This window comes from Trachemys scripta, chromosome 25, assembly GCF_013100865.1.
Source record: "Trachemys scripta elegans isolate TJP31775 chromosome 25, CAS_Tse_1.0, whole genome shotgun sequence".
NCBI lineage: Eukaryota > Metazoa > Chordata > Testudines > Emydidae > Trachemys > Trachemys scripta.
The window spans coordinates 3583593-3602123 of record NC_048322.1 but is presented as its reverse complement, the minus strand read 5'-3'; the positions used below and the strand labels follow the sequence as shown (position 1 = coordinate 3602123).

Here is an 18531-nt window from a genome sequence, read left to right as displayed (position 1 = left end):
GTTACATCCCAGATGAGTGGAGTTAAATTGGTTCTCAGCCTGAGTCTTTTGCTCTTAATCCTGAGGATATTGTCCCACCATGGGGCCATTTCCCGCCTCTCTTTCATATAGAAGCACAATTTTCTTTGCACAGACACAGGAACAACAAGATCTTTCTCTATCCCTTCTGCAAAGCAGGGTGCCAGATTCCATGGAAATAATGGACAAGCAGGGGGCCCTGGGCACATCCAGCCCTGGTAGTGAGATGTTCCCTCCCCTCTTTCTTTATGCTGCTGTTGTTATTTCATGGATTGTGTGGAATGGGAAAAAAGCTGAATTCACTCCAGGTGGAAGGAAGAAAGAACAGTGAAAATCTCAGGACCCAACCCCTGCTACCAGGATCACTGAGGTGCTGGGAATCTGCATGGGAAAGGGATTGTGTGAATTTTCAAAGTGGAGAATGAATAAGAATCTACAACAAGATCTACCTCATTGATCACTGACACAGGCTAATCATGCTGCAGATAGAAGGGAAACCGGGAGCGATTCTTTGCTGTTCAGCCATGGAAACAGTGACCCAACTGCATCGCAGTGCATGTGCTGGGGAAAGCTGGACTTTACAGGCAGGTGGAAATAGCAGATCCTAAAAATAACTGGAGCTCCCCACACCACTTCTGCCACCAGGGTCAGGTGTTGAGCTGTTCACAGCATTCCCCACCACCATTACCTTCCAGCAGGGGATTGCAGCACCCCCCACCCAATGCAGGGGAGAGGCCTGATTCTTCTATCTCTGCACCCTGAGTCCAGGGCACACACTCTATCTGCCCAACACATAGAATCTGGCTCTGCTGCAAAGTGACTCCAAAGAACCACCAACCTCCAGGACAGCAGGTTTGGCCCTCAGAGCAGGGAATGTGTCTGCCATGCTGCTTATAGGCCACTGGATGCTCTGGAAAGAGGAGGGCTTTGAGTGTAACCCATAGCATACACTGACCATTTGGGGATGTAGCTCAGTGGTAGAGCACATACTTTGCATATATGAAGCCCTGGGTTCAAACCCCAGCATTTCCTGGCACTTTTTTTAACCCTGCTGCTTTGCTCATGCCCAGAGGGGATGTGGTCCAGCAGTCTCCCTGCATGATTTTCAATTCAGCTCAGTGAGGGACAAGTGCCAATTGAATGGAAGGTCTGTGGGGGTTTCTGCTCTTAAGTCACCTTGGTACATTTAAGATTCCCACATGCTGTGCTGCTTGGGACAATGGTAGATGAGAAGGGGGAATCCTCCAGCACTGGAGGGAAAGATCCCATCTGCACAGACTGAGAGGCAAGGAAACAGAGGGGCAGTCAGTGCTCAGAGAGGAGAGAGGTCAGTGATTTACACCCAACAGGGGACACTGTCTCTTTGGCCTGGTCTACACTATGAGTTTAGTTTGAATTTAGCAGCGTTAAATCAAATTACCCCTGCACCTGTCCACACAACAAAGCCATTTACTTTGAAATAAAGGGCTCTTAAAATCGCTGTCTGTACTCCTCCCCGACGAGGGGAGTAGCGCCGAAATTGACATTGCCATTTTGAATTAGGGTTAGTGTGGCCACAATTCGACGGTATTGGCCTCCGGGAGTTATCCCACAGTGCACCATTGTGACCGCTCTGGACAGCAATCTGAACTCGGATGCACTGGCCAGGTAGACAGGAAAAGCCCCACGAACTTTTCAATTACATTTCCTGTTTGCCCAGCGTGCAGAGCACAGGTGACCACGCATAGCTCATCAGCACAGGTAACCATGCAGTCCGAGAATCGAAAAAGAGCACCAGCATGGACCGTACGGGAGGTACTGGATCTGATCGCTATATGGAGAGAGGATTCCGTGCTAGCAGAACTACGTTCGAAAAGACGAAATGCCAAAACTTTTGAAAAAATCTCCAAGGGCATGATGGACAGAGGCCACAATAGGGACTCACTACAGTGCTGCATGAAAATTAAGGAGCTCAGACAAACCTATCAAAAAACAAAAGAGGCAAATGGTCACTCCGGGTCAGAGCCGCAGATATGCCGCTTCTACGCTGAGCCACATGCAATTTAGGGGGCGCCGCCACCACTACCCCACCTCTGACCGTGGATTCCAAGCAGGGGGTAATCTCAGCCATGCCTGAGGATTCTGCAGATGGGGAAGATGATGAGGAGGAGGATGATGACGAGCTTGCGGAGAGCACACAGTACTCCGTTCTCCCCAACAGCCAGGATCTTTTTCTCAGCCTGACTGAAGTACCCTCCCAACCCCCAGACAATGAGGCCATGGAAGAGACCTCCAGTGAGTGTACCTTTGTAAATAGAAAACATGGTTTAAAAGCAAGCATTTTTTAATGATTAATTTGCCCTGAGGACTTGGGATGCATTCACGGCCAGTACAGCTACTGGAAAAGTCTGTTAACGTGTCTGGGGATGGAGCGGAAATCCTCCAGGGACATCTCCATGAAGCTCTCCTGGAGGTACTCCAAAAGCCTTTCCACAAGGTTTCTCGGCAGTGCAGCCTTATTCCGTCCTCCATGGTAGGACACTTGACCACGCCATGCTAGTAGCAAGTAATCTGGTATCATTGTATAACAAAGCCTGGCAGCGTATGGTCCCGGTGTTTGCTGGCATTCAAGCAACATCCATTCTTTATCTTGCTGTGTTATCGTCAGGAGCGTGATATCGTTCATGGTAACCTGGTTGAAATATGGGAATTTAATGAGGGGACAGAGGTGGCCATTCCTACTGGGCTGTTTGCCTGTGGCTGAAAAGAAATCCTTCTCTGCAGTTAGCCAAACGGGGGGCGAGGGGGAGAGGGAATTGGCGCTGAGCTTTTCACATTTGTCTAGCAGGGATCTTCCCTGATACCAGCCACGCGGTGGGGGGGAGGGGTAAAGCGATCATCCCAGATAATTCATGGCGGGGGAGGGGTTAGTTTGGTTTCTGCAGGGATCTTCCCTGATACCAGCTACACGGTGGGGGGAGGGATAAAGCGATCATCCCAGAGAATTGGATGCGGGGGGGTTAGTTTGTTTTCTGCTGCTGCACGTTAACAGGAAAACTGCAGCACTCAACGGGCTTTGCTTGGTATGTGGGAAAGGAGGGCACTGCTTTAAGGCTGCAGAAGCCGAAAGACAATGGCTTACCATGGCCGCATGCAAGCCGAATTCTGTTGCCCGGACCTGCGTCTGTGATCTTTAACACCAAAGTCGCAGGCACTCAATATTAAGATGCAAAATGCGACCTTCTACTGAAATCACATGTGCTATGTAATGTGAATAGTGTTGTTCACCATGAAAGAGTATAAGCATTGTTCTGTAAAATGTATCTTTTAAAATACTTCTCTCCCTTTTTTCCCCTCCCTCCCCCCCCTCCAGCAGCTGCAAATTTTTCAAGCCTCCCTCCTCCGTCCAGAAAGCTATCTCAGATAAAGCGGTGAAAAAAAAGAACGCGAGATGAAATGTTCTCGGAAATCATGGACTCGACCCACAATGAAAGAGCTCATCTGAATGAGTGGAAGGACACGGTATCAAAGTACAGGAAAGATGCCAGTGAACGTGAGGACAGGGGGGACCAACGTGAGGAGAGGAGAGATGCTCGAGATGAGAGGTGGCAAGATCAGAGGAGGCAGGATGCAATGCTGGGGCTGCTGCGTGAGCAAACGGACACGCTCCGGCATCTGGTGGAGCTTCAGGAACAGGAGCAGGATTACAGAGTGCCGCTACAGCCCCTGTATAACCACCCTCCCCACTCACCATGTTCCATAGCCTCCTCACCCAGACGTGTAAGAACGCGGGGAGGCTCCGTGCACCCTCCCACTCCACCCCAGTGGACAGCCCAAGCAAAAGGCTGTCGTTATTTTAAATTTTTTTAGTGGCTTTTTCCTTCCCTCCTATCCTCCTCCCAAACCCCACCCGGGCTACCTTGTCAGTTCTCTCCCTCTTTTTATAATCAATTAATAAAGAATAAATGATTTTTAAATGATAGTGACTTTATTTCCTTTGAAAGCAGGCTGTGATCTAAGGGGGAGGGTGGGTTGTTTACAGAGAATGAGTCAATAAAGGGGGCGGGTTTTCATCAAGGAGAAACAAACAGAACTTTCACACCGTAGCCTGGCCAGTCATGAAACTGGTTTTCAAAGCTTCTCTGATTCGCACCGCTTCCTGATGTGCTCTTCTAATCGCCCTGGTGTCTGGCTACATGTAATCTGCAGCCAGGCAATTTGCCTCAGCCTCCCACCCCGCCATAAAGGTCTCCCCCTTACTTTCACAGAGATTGTGGAGCACACAGCAAGCAGCAATAACCATGGGAATATTGGTTTGGCTGAAGTCTGAGCGAGTCAGTAACGTGTGCCAGCAACCCTTTAAACATGGAAATGCACATTCTACCACCATTCTAAACTTGCTCAGCCTGTAGTTGAACAGCCTGTAGTTGGACTACTGTCCAGGCTGCCTGTGTATGGCTTCATGAGCCATGGCATTAAGGGGTAGGCTGGGTCCCCAAGGATAACTATAGGCATTTCAACATCCCCAACTGTTATTTTCTGGTCTGGGAAGTAAATCCCTTGCTGCAGCCATTTAAACAGATTATTGTTACTGAAGACGCGAGCGTCATGAACTCTTCCCAGCCATCCCACATTGATGTTGGTGAAACGACCCTTGTGATCCACCAATGCTTGCAGCACCATTGAAAAGTACCTCTTGCAGTTTATGTACTGGCTGTCCTCGTGGTCCGGTGCCAAGATAGGGATATGGGTTCCATCTATCGCTCCACCACAATTAGGGAATTCCATTGCAACAAAGCCATCCACGATGACCTGCACATTTCCCAGAGTCACTACCTTTTGTAGCAGCAGCTCAGTGATTGCTTTGGCTACTTGCATCACAGCAGCCCCCACAGTAGATTTGCCCACTCCAAATTGATTCCCAACTGACCGGTAGCTGTCTGGCATTGCAAGCTTCCACAGGACTATTGCCACTCGCTTCTCAACTGTGAGGGCTGCTCTCATCTTGGTATTCTGGTGCTTCAGGGCAGGGGAAAGCAAGTCACAAAGTTCCATGAAAGTGCCCTTATGCATGTGAAAGTTTCTCAGCCACTGGGAATTGTCCCAGACCTGCAACACTATGTGGTCCCACCAGTCTGTGCTTGTTTTCTGGCCCAGAATCGGCCCCATTAACAACATGATATCCAAAGCGATGGGGCCTGCGGTTTGAGAGAATTCTTTGTCCATGTCCATGTCCTCATCACTCTCGTCACCGCGCTGCCGTCGCCGCCTCCTCCTCACCTGTTTTTTCTGGTCCTGGTTCAGCATAAACTGCATGATAATGTGCGAGGTGTTTACAATGTTCATGACTGTTGTCTTGAGCTGAGCGGGCTCCATGCTTGCCGTGGTATGGCGTCTGCAGTGTTCACCCAGGAAAAAAGGTTGTCTGCCGTTGCTTTCATGGAGAGAGGGGTGAGGCTGTACCCGGAACCACCTGCGACAATGTTTTGTGCCCCATCAGGCATTGGGATCTCAACCCAGAATTCCAATCAGTGGGGGAGACTGCAGGAACTATGGGATAGCTATTGGATACCTACCCACAGTGCAACGCTCCGGAAGTCGACGCTAGCCTCGGAACATGGACGCACACCAACGAATTAATGTGCTTAGTGTGGCCACATACATTCAACTTTATAAAATCGGTTACCAAAAATCGAATTCTGTAAATTCGGAGTAATCCCGTAGTGTAGACATATCCTTTGAGGCGAGTGCAGCTTGCTTGGGATGGTGGTGATTATGGATAGAAAAAAAGGCTGGAGGCAATGACAGATGAGACCATAGAAGGGGAAGGGGAATAGCAGCCCCACAGCGTGCTCAGATGCCCCAGTTATTGCACCCTGGCCTGTTGTAGAGAGAGAAAAGACACAGCCCTCCTACAGTGATCCCATGGACAAGAATCTGGTTGGGAGTGGGGTGAAGGTTCCCTCTGGGCAAAGGGGAGCTGAAATCCCTCACTGTCCTGGAATTTAAGTAATGCAAGCTTCAAACCCTGCAAGGGGGTGGGCTGAGGTGCATCAGAAGAAGGTTGGGCTGGACAGGGGCAGCCTTAGCCCCCTTGTGCTGCTGGTGGTGGTGGCAGGCGTCCCCGGGCTGTTTTAAATTGCCCAGGGGCAGCAGGCAGGACCAGAGGGGACACTCCCAAGGGCCTAATGTTGCTTTGCACAATGATAAGTCTTGGAACAGGACAGAAATGAAACTGTAGCAGAACCTAAGGAATGAAAAGCCTCCGGATCCTTCTGTGTGCCCTGACTCATAACGGAAACTGTAATTTGACTCGCTTTGTGTCTGCAGCTGGTAAAATATCAGGACACTGGGTTTGAGGCGGCTTTTGTCTTATTAAAATGTAACCAGCATGTTACACTTGTATTTTTAAAGGTGGTTTCCCTAAGCAATCCAAAGTTGATCTTCCCACAGCTGGCTGATGGTGGGCAGCAGGGGATCTCCCCAATCTGGGGGAATCTCTCTGGGCCCCACTGTTAGTTCTCCATCCCTTCTCCCCATAACCATGCACACCACTCCCCTCCCCATTATGAATGTTTTAGAGCGACCCCTCCCTCCCTTTATGGGATACAGACTCTCTGTGACAGAGACTGACTGGGGCGCCCCTCTGCATGGCCCCAATAGGGAAGGAAAGAGACTGGGGTGGGGGAGGAGATGGGCAGAAGGAGTCAAATGGGGCCATACCAGAATATAGGAGATTTTCTTCCTGTTAAAATGTACTGGAGTCTCATCGCTGAAAAGCCGCACCTTGAGTTAGGTTTGATACATCAGCCTTTCAATTACCAGGCAAAGGTGTGAACCACAGAGACTGATAACTGCTTGCTTCCCAGCTTTGTGTAAGAAGACCCTGCAATGGTGCAACTGGTTAGTGCAAATGGGAATACTGCTGGGGTTATGAGTTCGAGCCTTACCTAGAGTACTTGTTCCTGTTACCGGTGTAGTTTCCCCAACTTGCTTTACCTAATTCATATGGAAAGTGCCTTATTAGGAAAAAGGAGAGTATTTTCTAAAATGTAGAAGTGGGTGAACAGCTTGGAAACATCCACCCTCTGCTGCCATTAGTTGCAGTAGATTGTTCACTGGCAGGGCAAATTGATTTATTTGCTGCTGAGAAAGCTGCCAGGAAAAGTCTCTGAGCACCAGATCTCCCTGCTTCTTCCAGCACACCCCTGGCTTCTTCCCTGCCCCAGTCACTGCTATAGGAGGATCCTATATGCACTAAGGCTAAAGCTTTTCCAAGTCGTCTTAGCGCAGTTGGCAGGATGTCAGGAGATCCTGAGTTCAAGCCTCAGAGAAGGCAATGGTTTTTGCTCCCTGCTTCAGATTTTCTAAAGGAAATCAGAGAAAAGAAACTATAGGAGAGTGGTTTCTAGACACCCTCCCACCCATCTAACACACACACAGAGACTTTTCTAAGGCATTAACTTTTCCTTCTCTACGGAGTATGTATTCTCCAGGGGGCAAAATAAAACAAAAACATGCAAGTCTAAGCCTAATACAGTATGAAACTCAATACAGATAAAATCTCACCCTCAGAGATCTTCCAATAAGCTTCTTTCACAGACTAGCCTTATTTCTAGTCTGGGCCCAATCTTTTCGCCTGGTATAGTCCTTGTTCCAGCTCAAGTGTTAGGTAGGGGACTTCTCATGACTGCAGCCACCTTTCTTCTGTCCCACCCCCTTATATAGCTTTGGTACAAGGCAGGCATACTTTGTCTCTCTCCTGGGGAAAAGCCCTAGGTTTAAGATGGATTCCTCTACCAAGTGACATGGTCACATGTCCTGTGAGACCCCAAGCCTTCATTCTTCCTGCCCTGACTCACAGATGGTGCAGGAGAGAGCCATCTACAGTCAATTGTTCTGGTTAATGGGAGCCATCAAGATTCCAAACCTCTATTAATGGCCCACACTTTGCATAATTACAACAGGACCTCAGAGTTTATTTCATATTTCTAGTTTCAGATACAAGAATGATAGGTTCATACAAGTAGGATGAACACACACAGTATAGTATAAGCTTTGTAATGATACCTTACAAGAGATCTTTTGCATGAAGCATATCCCAGTTATATTATATTCACACTCATTAGCATATTTTCATAAAATCACATGGAGTGCAACGTCACAGAAGGGAAAGGGTTTTACTGCAGCACCTGGGAGCAGTTGAATTTCATGTTCAGGCTGTGGTATGAGTTACTTCAGGTTTCTCGTAAGCACACAGGGACCTTAGCGAGTGCTCTCGATACAGGAAAAGCCCAGATATGATAAAGTGATGGGGATTGCATTTTCCTTTTTTATTTTTGTATTTCCAATGACATTTCTGTTTGTGATTTCATTTTGCTTTGTATAACTGTGTTTTCTCCTGGATTTGATATTTAACTAAAAAAAGAATAAGGCCTCAGGGTGCTGGATGGAGGAGCAGGCTGGGGCTAGGACTGCTAAGAAAGCAAGAGTAGCAGGTTTTCTGTATTGTTTCCTGCCCTCTTTTTCTTGACTAATTTCTCTTCTGCATGAAATTTGCCTCTTTTGCATGTGAGCCTGGCTAGCTCAGTTGATAGAGCATCAGACTTTTAACCTGAGGGTCCAGGGTTCAAGTCCCTGTCCCTAGTCAGACAGAGGGACACTTTCTCTTGTGTCTGATGAAGTGGGCATACACCCACAAAGCTTATGCTCCAATACTTCTGTTAATCTTAAAAGTGCCACAGGACCCTCTGTTGCTTTTTACAGATTCAGACTAACACAGCTACCCCTCCGATACTTTCTCCCTATGATATCCCCCAAGAACTTCAGAAGGACTTTCCTTGACTTCAGGTTTGCCTGGGAAGAAAGGCCTCTGGGCCTGCAGCAAAGCACTGTGTGCTGACTTCTTGAGCAAATGCAGGGCTGGCCAGACAGCCATTTTCCCACTGGGTCCTCCCTGCCAGAAAAAATTGTCCCCACAGTATCCTCCCTGCCAGAAGTCAGCAGAGGTCAAGGGCTCCCCTGCTGGTCCCATGGTGTAAGGGCCAGCACTCAGGGCTTTGAATCCTGCAATCAAAATTCAAGTCTCAGTGGGACCTTGGGGTCCTTTCGTTGCCAGCTAACCATACTGGGATTTCCAAAGCTTCATCTTGCTCTCTCAAATGACATGGTAGCTTGTCTTTTGCCTGCTAGCTGTTGTGACTTGAGCACAAGAGGGGACGTTTGATCCAGAAGTCTGGCCGTGCCTGGAGTCCTGTAGATAGGGATGCGAGCGGCATTTCCTCTGAGTCCTGAAGCTGGGCTGCAGCCTGGCCTAGGAGGCAGCCCTATTGGTTGACCTACTGGCCTAAAGTCACTTGGGCGGTGTTGGTGTTCCCCAGGAATGCTGAAGAGCGGGCCTAAGGGAGGGAGGCTTAATACTCCTCCCTATCAGTCAGGGCAGAAGAGGAGGCTGCAAGAGTGGGCAGGTTGATGGGCTGGGCCTTCTAGCATTCGGTTGGGGATGAGGTGGGGAATGCAAACTGGGAGAAGTGGTTGGTTAGGTGGAAAGTGCTTGTAGGATGGTTTCATCCACAAGAATGGCTGCCCTCACAGCAGCGGCAGCCACAGCAGGGAGGCCCCCGCTTCGGCTCAGTCTGAACAGAGGTCAGCGTACCCCTGGGTGAGACAGGCCAATTTTAGGGAGCTTCCTCTGAAGGAGAGCAACTGTCCCCAGAACTTACTGACAGGAGCTTTAAAGTATTTGCAAATGTGCACAGCCGGCATGTGCAGAGCAAAGGCTGCCCAGGGGCACTGTGTCAGGTTCTGGCACCGCTTGAGACAATGGACCACCTTCAGCCACCAGGTAACCCAGGATCTAAGGCAGGAATGGGGTGAGGAAGCAAGTCAAGCTGAGCAAGGCAGGCAAAAATTCATCTTGACTTCATGGGCGCTCGCAATGATGCCCTTTTTGTGTGCCATGGCTGAGAAAGACATCCCGGACAGAGAAGCAGCAGGCCAAAAAAGTGCCCTTTAGGTGCTGAAGTAGCTCACTCGGGAAAGCGTTAGACTGAAGATCTAGAGATCCCTGGTTCAATCCCAGGCTTTGGCATACTCTTTAGTCCCATTGTTTGCAGCAGTGGGCCATTTTCTGGAAGTGAAGCAGTGCCTTTACCCACCATGAGTCCCTCATTTCGGGCTCCCAAGCAAGAAAAGACAGCGTGGACTTATGCTCTGAGTTTGCCCACCTTAGCTTTCTTTCTTCTCTTGCTCTTTGTCAGCAAGGGGAAGAAAAAGAAGTCCTCCTTCAAGCTGGAGTCAGAAGGGTGATGTAAGGATGACTTCCTGAGTGACGGCTCCAGTCCTTTGCTCTAGCAGCCAACCTATCGAAGGGCTGCCACCACTTTCTCCACATTCACCCATCGGTGTGTTCAGAATGGAGAGGGGTAACATTGGGGAGGTGTTCCCCAATGGTCAGTCCTAGGACCAATCCTATTCAACTTATTCATAAATGAAAGGGGTAAACAGTGAGGTGGCAAAGTTTGTAGACGATACTAACCTTCTCAAGATAGTTAAGACCAAAGCAGACTGTGAAGAATTTCAAAGAGATCTCACAAAACTAAGTGATTGGCCAACAAAATGGCAAATGAAATTTAATGTGGATAAATGTAAAGTAATGCACATTGGAAAAATTAGCCCCAACTATACATACAATATGGTGGGGGCAATTTAGCTACAACTAATCAGGAAAGAGAGCTTTAAGTCATCATGGATAGTTCTCTGAAGATGACCATGCAGTGTGCAGCGGCAGTCAAAAAAACAAACAGGATGTTAGAAATAATTTTAAAAAGGATAGAGAATAAGATGGAGAATATCTTATTGCCTTTATATAAATCCATGGTACACCCACATCTTGAATACTGCGTACAGATGTGGTCTCATTTCAAAAAAGATATACTGGCATTAGAAAAGGTTCAGAGAAGGGCAACTAAAATGATTAGGGTTTGGAACGGGTACCATATGAGGAGAGATTAAAGAGACTAGGACTTTTCAGCTTGGAAAAGAGGAGACTAATGGGGGATATGATAAAGGTATATGAAATCATGAGTGATGTGGAGAAAGTGAATAAGGATAAGTTATTTACTTGTTCCCATAATATAAGAACTAGGGGCCACCAAATGAAATGAATGGGCAACAGGTTTAAAACAAATAAAAGGAGGTTCTTCTTCACACAGCACATAGTCAGCATGTCGAACTCCTTGCCTGAGGAGGTTGTGAAGGCTAGGAGTATAACAGGGTTTAAAAGGCTAGGACTATAACATGGTTTAAAAGAGAACTAGATAAATTAATATGTTTCAGAGTGGTAGCTGTGTTAGTCTGTATCCAGTGGCGTAGCCAGATTCTAACATCAGGGGGAGCGAACACATAAAAAAGGCACCACCCGACATATCAAATTACTAATTACATACTTTTAAATTCATTATACATATTTATTTGTACTTAAAATAAAAACACAAGAATGATCCAGCCACGGAAGGGTTTGCACAGCTGGCATTTTGCATGAGAACTTTAGATTATACTTAGATATACTTTAGATTCTAGAAAGTAAATGACAGACTACAGTAGTTTATAATTGTCACAGGTTTAAAAAAAATATTGGCCATTTTTTCCAGTTACTAATTTCATTTTAAAACCAATCAATGAAATGCACTTTATTTATAACAGATCATAATACTAAAGTCACCAAAAAGGCATGACAAATACAAGTTTTATGAGAATTGGTGAGCAAAGATCTCATAGCTCTTCGGGGTTGAACAAAGCAGTAATTTCCCTTAAAGAGAAGATGCAATGAAACCCTCCTGTACCCACAACTGATATCTGAAAAGCATCAGTCACTCTGCAGATCAAAGAAAGAAAGAGCAGCCAGTATTCAGACAGATAGGATCCTTATGACCTATATAGGAGAAGTGCACTTCCTAAGTAAACTGTAGCTGTATTATTTTTACAGAATCTCCTGATTTCAAAGCCAATCTTGTGATTTTTGGTGAGCCTGACTCAGGGTTTTTGAACATTTGGGGTTGGCCATTCTGCAGACTGAGAGCTGGACACCCTCCTCCACACCCAGCACACCCAGACTGGTCTAAAGCAATGACTCTCTCTTCTCCTTCCTGACGCTGTAATGCAGCTGGGACTCCCCATTCCTAGACGTGCTTTTCCACAGACAGTGAATTCCCCACAGGGCTGAGTCCCCACAGGGCTGTTCTGGAGGCTCCAGTCCCCCACCCCAGGACAGATGGGGCAGTAACCTCACATCACCCCTTTGTGACTCCCAGGAACCCTGCAGGGACAGCAGCTCCATGCTGAGCCCTAGGGCCCCCTAAAGTACCTGGGCGAAGGGGGGCAGTTCAACCCCCATCTCCGGGGGCTCCTGCTTCCTGGAGGTGACTATATCCTCACAGTCCCTCCCATTTACAGAGACACTCCATAGCCCTCCCCCTCACAACCCCTCCCTTCACATATAAAGGGACTTGTTTGCTGCTGCCTGACATTACAAACCCAGGTGTGAGATTTATGGATGTGGAATTCTCCCAACCACATATTAAACCCGCTATTAGCAAGTCTTTCTTCTTCCTGACAGCCAGGTACTTTGCATCAACACAGACACTAGCTTTTAGATTTTCAGCTGCTACCAATTCCAAGGCTGGACTCTGTCTTACAGAGATACCACACAAATCCAAAGAGTCTGAGGGTGAGAGTTTGCTTGCTCTCCCCCGCATCCTCATGCATTTAGCCATAAAACTGTTCTGCTCTGACACACCAGTAACCAAATCTGTCCTCAGACCCTGAAGCACAGACTGCTCACTTAAAGAATTAGCATGGAGACATTCCTGTTCCAACACCATTGTCTTCCCAACAAGCTGGCCAAACCCAGCCACTTGGTTATAGGGCTGCTCAACTTCCTTAACAGCTCTTACTCCATCTGAGACCTTTTCAAAGCTATCCACACTGGATCTTTCAAAAGGAAAGTCAGTGGGATCCATTTAGAACAGAACATTTTTGGCTGTTAGGAACTGAAACTTCCTTGATTAAATCACTTTCATACCCTGTAGTTGTAGCTAACTGCTTGCACAGATTACCATGAGGATTTCTTTCCTTAGCAGCTTTTCTAAGTAACACTTCATTCCTTTTAGAAATTTAGCCCTTACCTTCTTCACCTAGAGCTTGCTCTAAAGGAACACTTTCTTGATCAACAACAGACTCTTTCTGGGTCTTACTCATATCCAGGATCACCACTGGCCCATCAGGCGGATTTTTACATAATCCCCTTTTAGGCAAACTCTTAGACTCACTAGGTAAAAGGTTAGAAGCATTCTCCTTCCCTTTCACACACGTAAGCTCAGGAATTCTTTCCTTCTAGCTACAAGTTGTCAAACTGTCAGTAGGCAACACAATCAAATCACCTTCATGCTCTCCTTGTGCCCTGGCTAGGATATCACCCTGATTAGACAGAGTTGCTACACCCATTTCCAACCACACATTAGCAATAGGCAAAATACAAGCACCAGAATTGTCTGATCTCTGGGATTTTGCAAAGACACTAACTGGATGCAACCTAGTTACAGTGCCATTTTCCCCAGCAGACACAAACTTAGGACCATTTCCTTCCTGGGCTTTAGTTGAATCCAGAACCAACTTTGAGACAACTGTACTATTCTCAACCATCACAGGCTGAAAGGCACCTTCTGTTTGCTTCACAGACAAAGAAAGAGATACATTCTCCCTTTGCCAGACACACAGCTTGGCATCTCATTTCCCTTGTCCCAGCACACAGGGCTGTTCACAGACAACTGTCTGGAGACTGAAGTAGCTTCCTTCATAGGCAAGTCAATACCCCTGACAGACACAGGCACATTTCCTTCACCGTTACTATTCTCCACACTGGAAACAAGTAAGGTATAGGGCCACTCATCTTCCACTATCCTTGCCTTCCGAAACTGCTGACTAGACAAAGCCATCAACTCACAAGGCTGCCTAGGCTCATCCAAACTTTCCTTACCAGGCAAATTGCCACTTCCAACAGATAAACTGCTGCTCTTCTCACTACACTGAGCTACTTCCAGCAAATCACAATTACCTTTTTCAGGTTCACTTTTACAAGCTATACTTGCCAATAATTCATCACCCATCAAAGATCTACCCTTTCCTTCCTCCGTTAGGGCTTTAACCTGACCATAAACTTTAATCTGCTCCTGAGAAACATTTTCCTGACCAATGAAATCTTTCTGCTTTTGATCTAACTCCAGATTTACTTTTGAGACACTGGATAGACATTCAGACACTTCGTTCACAGACACACTGCTTTCTTGTACAGACAAACAGCTACTACCCACCAGGTTAGAATCCCCCTCTCCATGGCCATAGCAAAACTGGCTAAACACAGAAAACTGCCCAGAGTAATACCACATATCAACATAGTTATAAACTGGATTTTCAAAAGGGTACAATTTCTGCTGTTCTTCCCTTGCTTTTTTTTTTTTTTGACTTGGAGCTGAAGTCTGGCCATCTCCTTTTGCATCTGGTGAATCCTCTCCTCAGCAGCCTCCTTCTCCAGCTGGGCCAAGGCTTGCTTCTCTCTCATTCGAATTTCTGCCGGTTTTTACTCATGTTCAAACTGCAGGCTGTCTTTCAGGGCTTGCGGTTTACTTGCTGCCTTTTGCATTCTAACTGCTTCTGCAGTTTCTGTAGTATCAGGTAAGGGCTGTGCTCCTGCCTCCTGATCACTGGCCATTAACAGCTCTCTCAGTTCTTGATTTGTAGCTTTCTTTCTAAAGCTTATCTCCTTTTCTGAACACAAATCTTTCAGGGCTTTTTTGTCAAGACCCTCATATGCTCTTTGCTCATCCATTGCAACTGCTCTTTAACCAACCAAACTCTCAGTACCAAAATTCAAATTTGGATAGCGTGGGGTTCTGAGCCAAACCTTAATTGACCTGGTTCTCTGGATCCTAGCATGACTACACCACTGTGACGGTGCTGCCCGTGGGAGCCAGCTGAGGTCACTCAATCTGGGTGAACTGCAAACAAAATGGGGCAGACAAACCCCAAAAGCTGGTGGCTATTCCAATACTTAGATTTACCAAGCCAGCACAAAACAGCTTCTATAGTACCTCACTGGCTACTTAGAAGTCCAAACAACGCAGTTCCCTTAAAGTACCCAGCCTCGGGCCTCCATCCAGACACACCTGTCAAACATATGATGATGATTACTGAAAATCTTATCTCATCATATAAAAGAAGAGGTTCTTCCAATCCCAAAAGATCAGCCACATACTCAGGTTCAATTACAACTTAGATCTTACCCAAAATACACGCTAATAGCCAATTCTTATTAACTAAGCTGAAATTCATTAAAAAAGAAAAGAGAGTGAGTGTGTTGGTTAAAAGATCAATATACATACAGACTTGAATTCAATTCTTGAGGTTCAGATACATAGCAGAGGTGAGCTTGTAGTTGACAAAAGTCCTTTAAATTATAGTCCAATGTCCATATTCAGGGTGGCTCCAGTCAATGACTGGGGATCTCAATCCCTGTGGCTTAAGATTTCCCCCTCTTGAAACCCAAAGCAGATCTGAGATGAAGTAGGATCAGGTCCCAGGGTTCTTATACATTTCCAGCAGCCTTTCTGCGTAAGAAAACAATAGGCCTAACTCTCCTTCTTCCAAACATCCTGGCAATTAGCACAGGGTAATTTATCCATTAAACAGTTCAGATACAGGTTACCACAACCTTTGAAGAGACATATAGACAATAATACTATTTCACTCAAGTATCATCAGAAATGTTAATATTCCTTTTTTTATCTTCGAATCAAAGCTATAGCGATAGACAAGACTTATTTGCTTACATAACAAGACCTGATCAAACATCTACCCTTGAGATCTCTAACAATGCAGACTTGCATTTCGAAGCTCTATTCATTTACCTATCTTCCTGATCAGTCACTGAAGTTCACCCATAGGTCAGGTCAGTCAGTGAGTTAATTAACGCTTTCTGGCCCTGTCACCTTCCAATGAAATATTATATTACACTCATAATGTCAAAGAGGCCAACAAGAAACCTTTTAGTTTGGGCTCATTCATGCACTACATTTACCAGTTGTCCTGGGCTCATTGCCCACGACCTGCACTTCTGCTGGCTGTCAGGCATAATGCCCTTTGACTCCCTGCCTTGCCTACAATCCTGTTTCTCAAGATCAAACCCAAGACCAGAAACTTGCTGCAGCTTATGCAGCCCTGTAGAGCCTTCAGAAACACAAAGAGAAGATCCATAGGTGACCTTGGCAAACCCCATAAGAATGGCCAGAGTGGGTCAGACCAAAGGTCCATCTAGCCCAGTATCCTGTCCTCTGACAATGGCCAATGCCAGGTGCCCCAGAAGGAACTAACAAAACAGGCTTCCTGAGAGCACCTGCCCCCTTCCACCACAAGAGCAAGCAGGCAGGTGAGTCCCAGGAACCCCTTTGTTCCTGGGACGTGAGTCACCTTTTTCTCCACAGCCACTGCCCATCAGCAGGATTCCTCCTCCTCCGTCCTGGGCCTCAGTGCAACTAAATCTCCACAACTAGACAGCCGGCCCATCTGCTGCACCCAATCTCCCATACTTAAGCCTCCCTGCCAAAGTCCTGTACCTGGCTCCATAGAATTAAGTCTCACATCTAGCTAGGAACTCTGCTTCTTGTGCCCAGAGTGTCTCTGCCCCCTCAGTAGATGACCCAAGAAACACAGTGTCTGCCTTTCCAAAGAAGTGTGTGGAGAGACTTTTCTTGTGTGGCCTAATGGAGAAGATGCCTGACTTCAGGTCAGGTGATTGAGGATTTGAGTCCCTTCGTGGTTGTGCTTGTGCAGTTTTCCCTTTGTACTGAAAGTCCTGTTCTCTTCTTGGCTGCTCAGGCCAATCCTCTGGCTTCAGCCAGAGCCCTGGGAAGGAGTTGGGGGTTGGGCATGACAAGGGCGCGAGCCCCAGGTCTTCCAGTCTAGCCTTTACCATTCCTGACTTACCAAAGAAAATGTGTGGATTCCCGGGCTACAGTGTAGAGCAGTTTCCTCTTCCAAACCTGCACCTGTCCCTGTGCTTGAGGGGGCTTGCTAAATGGAGCCTGTGTGTTTCTCTGCTTCTCATCAGCTGTGGAAAAGCCTCTTGGGGAAAACTCTCCTGCCCCACTGCAAATGTGAGCACCTTGAGTTGGAACAGTAAGAGACCTCACCAGGGGGCTGGCCCTGCTTTCCTACCACCTTCTGATGTTGGCCACAGAGCATCAGCAGCCACCCTGCATGCTGATCTGCGAGTGGCCTTCAGTGGGTGTTTGGCATGCCAGGGAGCAGGCTGGCCAGGTGCCTTTGTGGCTGTCAGCTGGCCATGCATAGCCATGGTCCTCCTTGCCCTTGGTTACTCTGTGGCTTTTAAGCCTTCCCTTGGAGCTGTCAGCACAAGCCGCCTCTGCTCTAGGTGCCCAGAGGAGGAAAGGTGTGCTGGGCTCCAGCTTGGGATTCTTTCTCCCTCCTGCCTATCCCTATGAAGCCTGGCCCTGGCACTCCTTTCTTTAAGCACCACATGGGCAAGAGGAAAAGTGTGGCAGCAAGCACAAGGGCCAAACTTGTGGGCATCAGGTGAAGCAGCGAGAATCCCAAACATCAGGTCAAACCGCAGGTCCTCCGGAATCAGTAGCCAGGGTGGCAAGTTCTAGAGGCTCAACCCACTGCGACCATCCCGTCAGACCATCCCGACCAAAGATCTGGCTCCAGTGGGCGTGAGTCACCCAGCAGGAGGGAAAAGACTCGCTCTTGCGCAACTGGAGACAGGGAAGGTGAGGTGTTGGTCCTGCTTTGAGCAAGGGGTTGGACTAGATGACTCCTGAGGTGTCTTCCAACCCTAATCTTCTATGATTCGCTCTCTGATTCATGAAACTTTGGATCCAAATGGTAAAAGACTGTTGTGCCCAATTTAATCATGGCATCCTTTAGGAGTGTGATCAATGCCACTTAACAAGGGAGCAGTGTTCTAAAAATAGTTTACCTGGGCCACAGGTCACCAATGCTTCCATCTCTGGGATGAAAATCAACCACCACTTCCTGCAATTTCTACCTGAGTTCTTGTCAAATCTTTGACCTTCCTTGGAGTAATTTTACACTTCTATGGCATAGAATTCTTCACCAACCACACAACATATCAGTAGCGATAGTGAGGTATAACTCCCCCAACTATGCCCTTTTATTTCTTTAATCTAATGGCACAGCTTTAAATTAGGGACTAAATTCAGGAGTGGCCTAGAATCCCTGTAAAACACCAAATGTCAGGTATCTATTAAAAATAGGTATCTTTCTGGAGCTATATCACATTCAACACCAGTTTCATTTTCTACACATTTGTAGCATCTCCCAGGAGTGACCTGAACAGAAATGGTGTCAAGTATCAGGGGGTAGCCGTGTTAGTCTGTATCTACAAAAACAACAAGGAGTCTGGTGGCACCTTAAAGACTAACAGATTTATTTGGGCAT

General features: G+C 47.0%; 2 protein-coding genes and 1 non-coding gene across 4 annotated transcripts in view; 2 read left to right on the top strand and 1 right to left on the bottom strand.

The window, feature by feature from the left end:
• LOC117870001 (zinc finger protein OZF-like) overlaps positions 1 to 18531 on the top strand; it is an 876360-nt gene that overhangs the window by 659219 nt on the left and 198610 nt on the right. The window lies entirely within an intron of this gene.
• Positions 1 to 18531, bottom strand: part of LOC117870043 (zinc finger protein OZF-like) — a 191604-nt gene that overhangs the window by 141368 nt on the left and 31705 nt on the right. The window lies entirely within an intron of this gene.
• On the top strand, positions 10015 to 10087 carry TRNAF-GAA. The gene has a single exon. It is a non-coding gene; the product is annotated as a tRNA-Phe (tRNA).